We start from the raw sequence: 4,505 nt of genomic DNA on the forward strand, positions 1-4,505 counted from the left end.
GTAGTACAAAGGTCAAGTGTGCTAAACGTAGCTCACGGGTGGCGGGACTGATAGACAATACCAGGTGGAGCCTGCTTGCCCGCGGTTATTCAAAATTAACTCAAATCGCAAACGCGACGATCCGCCGTTCTGCCCTTTGGGCCGACCGTCGCAAATGCGACGATCCGCGTTTTAGGGGTTAAAGAATGAGTGATGAAAAGAGGACTTATGTACTTAGGAGGAAAATATGGAAGCTGGAAAACCAAGCAGTAAGGGATGCCTTCTGTAGTGAGATGAGGAGAGTGGTGGCTGAACAGGCAGCTGTTGACTGAGGCGTTAATGAATAGTACAGAGCCCTCAAGAACAACCTCTTGAGAGTTACTGATGTAATATGTGGTTGGACAAGAGGCCCACCAAGACATTAAGTAACTTGGTGGTGGGATGAGGGTGTAGAAGCTGCAGTTAAGGAGAAAAGAAGGCTTTTCTGGGAATGAAAGAAGGGTGGTAACAAGGAGGAATACTTGGCTGCCAAGCGTAGGGCTAGAAGAGAGGTATGCAGGGCGAAGTCTGAGTCGCAGAGACTTTTTCTTGATAGCCTAAATCATGGGGAAAGGAAAAATATGATATTTAAGCTGGCAAATCAGATGAAGAGGGATAATCATGATATTATGGGTGAGCAGTGTGTGATGAATGATGAAGGAAGGGTAGTGGCGAACAGTGGGAATATTAAAAGATGAATGGAGAGAGCATTATAGCTGGTTGTTGAATGAAGAGTCTGACTGGGACAGGGAAGGTTTGGAACCAGCAGATCCACTGTTTGGCCCTGGGCCTTTGATTGATGCTGCTATTGTGAGTAAGACAATAGGCAGGATGCAGGGGGAGAAGGCAGCAGGTGTGTCTGGGTTGACTGCCGAAATGTTGAAGGCCTCAGGAGATATAGGGGTGAGGTTAGTCACTGACCTGATAAGTATGATTATTAATGAGTGTGTTGTCCTAGATGATTGGCTGAAGAGTGTAATTGTAAATGTGTACAAAGGGAAGGGTGATGCCCTGGAAAGAGGAAATTATAGAGGTATAAAGCTTTTAGATCAGATAATGAAGGTAATGGAGAGAGTTCTAGAAGGTATGATTAGAGAAAGAGTGAATATTGATGAGATGCAGTCTGGGTTTATGCCAGGCAGGGGGACCACTGATGCCATATTCATTGTTCGACAGCTTCAGGAAAAATATATTGGAAAGAAAAGGGATCTGTATTTTGTTTTTGTTGATTTGGAAAAGGCCTTTGACAGAGTCCCTAGAGAGGTGGTGAAGTGGGCAATGAGAAAGCTTGGGTTGGAGGAGTGGCTGGTTAGGGTGGTTATGGCCATGTATGTGGGTGCTCACACTCAGGTAAGAGTGAATGGAGATTTGAGTGATGAGTTTTCCATGAATGTTGGTGTTCATCAGGGGTAGTTTTGAGTCCCATGTTGTTTATCATGGTACTTGAAGCTCTCTCACATGACCTCAGAAACGGACTCTCATGGGAGATGTTGTATGCTGATGATTTGGTGTTGACTGCAGAGATTGAAAGGGATGTGGAGGAAAGATTTAGGAAGTAGAGAGATGGTATGGAGCACAAGGGCTTAAGGGTAAATGCAGATAAAACAAAAGTGATGATATCTAGGGTTGGTAGCGGAACAGTCAAAGAAGAGGGAGAGTGGCCATGTGCAGTTTGCCACAAAGGTGTGGGAAGGAATTCCAGTGCTGGGCAGGTGCACAAAGACTTGCACAATGTGCAGTTGCGCACCATTGCGCTCCGGTGAATATTGTTTGCGCATTGCGCACCGCACGAGACCTTGCGCAATATTGCACTTTTGCACATGAAAAGGCAAGTGTGCAAGTGCAAATTTAGTTGCGCTTGCACAACTAAATTTGCACTTAAGCACCTGCCTTGTGCACCTGTCCTGCAGATTGCGCAATGCACAGTCCACAGGACAGATGGTCTTGGGAGTTGCTCGTATGGCTGGACAAGGGATGAGGGAACTGTAGGTGGGTCGGGGGAGGCAGGAGGGTAGTAGCATTTCTTAAGATGCTTCAACAGAGATAATGTATTTTAATATTTTTTAAATTATTATTATTAGTAAATAATAATAAATTAAAAATACATTATTTATTAACCCTCTCAGGCACAGTCACGTGATTCACGTTCCATGTGGTTTGTTACAAAGAAGCACAGTCACGCGAATCGCGTTCCTAAGCAGAAAAAATGCCTTCAAAAGAAAAGTTTTCGGCCAATTTGCGTCAAATTTTGGTGCGTTCTAGTGTGGCATCCCTTTTCCGAGGTAAGCATTTGGCAACACTATGATTGGTCTGATGAGGCAATGCGTTGCAGAAATATCTCAGTATCTCACGACCAGCCGGGCAGGAGAGTAGTGCAGCTGTCAGCGTCCCTTTAAACCCGCCATTTTCCTCCTCCCACCTGAGGCAGAAGCCATTATTGAAATATTGTGATTGTGCAGTGTTTTTTACTATAATGTGAAGTGATTGTGTCTATGGAACATAGATATATTGTCTGTAAATCACTGGGGCCCGTTATCAGCCGTTAAGCTTACAGGCAGGAGTGTGGTTTGTTATAACGGGGTTTCCATTCTGCTTCACCCTGCCTGTAAATGATGTGAGTATTTTACCTTTATATAGTGAAGCCAATACTTATATTTGTGAAACATTTAGTGCCTGGATTGGTGAAATAATTGACCTACCATAGCAGGCATTATGCATGCCATTGAGATATGCAACAGTCGCTAAGGAAACAGGCAGTCACATACACCATAGAGTCAGGAATAAAAGACGAGGTTGGGATGGAATCATGTGGTAGTGTTTTATATTGCGTATGGTTTAGTGTGAAATATACATAAAAAATAGTGCAGCGAGTGTTCACTGAGAAATATTTCATGAATTGACTGACTTAGCTAAAACATAGCGCAAGTGTCAGAGACAAGAGATATGCCACAGCCACATATATATACGTATGTCATGCAGCGAATGTTCGTGGAGAAATCTATTGTGTGCATCGCATGTGTTTTAGGCAAATGTATCGCAAGGAGAGAAGAAAATACGTCACAGCCACAAACACACACACACACGCACACACACACACACACACACACACACACACACACTCACCCACACATGCTCACACACTACATAACTCCTCATCTTCAAGCTACTGCCAGCATCTCAACACCTCTGGAGGAAGTGAGTTATCCGTATTTTGTTGAATTGTATATTGACCTATTCCTATAGTTCAATATTTTTTTACACAAATAAGTATTGTTTTTTACATAGACACATATGAGATGGATGAAAGTTCCGCTTCAGTATCAGAATCTAGCAAAAAGAGTAGTGGTCATGTCTAGTTTCTGAAAGCACTATCAAAAACTTTATGATATTTTACATGTATACTTTGAGTAAAAAAAGAAAATAATAAAACGTAACGAGCGAAAATATGTAGCCGTGGGTGAGGCAGGGAAAGAATGTTTTTTATCTCGCGTGTGGGTGAGAAGTATTCTACGTTTGTCGTCCAATTACAGTAATCACTCTAATATCCGGACGCCCAATAACCGAACATCCCCACTAACCGAACCTTATCGTCCTGGGATCAAACATTCCCAAAATGGTCCGAAAATCCAAAAAAATTGGAAAAAAAATCGATTTTTTGCCGTCCGTAATTTGAACTTGCCGCGCGCGCCGCGTGAGAGCATTGTTTTGGTTCGTCATTCCTCCGACGTCCGATAGAGTGCCGCTGCATCCTCCCCACTTCCTGCCTGTCTCTCACCGCGACAAGACCTGCGCTGTTCGCCATGGCTGCCCACATGCTCGCTTTTGTGGTGGTGCCGTACTTGCTGCAAGGCCTCCTGCTGCTCTCTGCCCTACTCTTAGTGTGTGTGATGATGGCCCCGCCTCCTGAGAAAAGGAAGAGAGTGGTGTTGACTCTGGAGAAGAAACGGGAGATATTTAATGGAACATTATTTGGACTAAAGTGAACACTGTGAAAAGAACGGACTTCTGTGTGTTAGTGACTAAGTTCAGTGCAAGACTTCAGGAAGAGTGTAGTGCAAGTGCTTCAGGAAATCGTTCTTACTGTCAGAGTCCGAGAGGAGGCGGTTATTCATCGAGGTGGCCAGGGACTTGCTGTAAGTAGCCAGAATGTTTCATGTTGTACTATTTTCCATACTATATTTACCAGAATGTTTCATATTGTATTTTTTCCCATATTATACTTACCAGAAAGTGTCATACTGTACTTCTTTCCATACTAAACTTACCTCATGCATGTGCAGTAGGAATGTGTTTTTCAGAGTTCGGTTAGGTTCGGTTAGGTTAGGTTCGGTTAGAGTCCATAAGTACCAGAATGTTTATTAATGTATGAACATACTTCTAAACCCACATTTTATGTTTCTATTGCATTTATTTCAGTCATTTATGTGCCTTATTGGTGTGATTTGGGTGTTAAATAGGTGCTATGCATGTCCTGAGGGAGTTGTATA

The sequence above is a fragment of the Coenobita brevimanus genome, chromosome 114 (genome assembly GCF_032717465.1).
Source record: "Coenobita brevimanus isolate Jiangsu-jjx chromosome 114, ASM3271746v2, whole genome shotgun sequence".
NCBI lineage: Eukaryota > Metazoa > Arthropoda > Malacostraca > Decapoda > Coenobitidae > Coenobita > Coenobita brevimanus.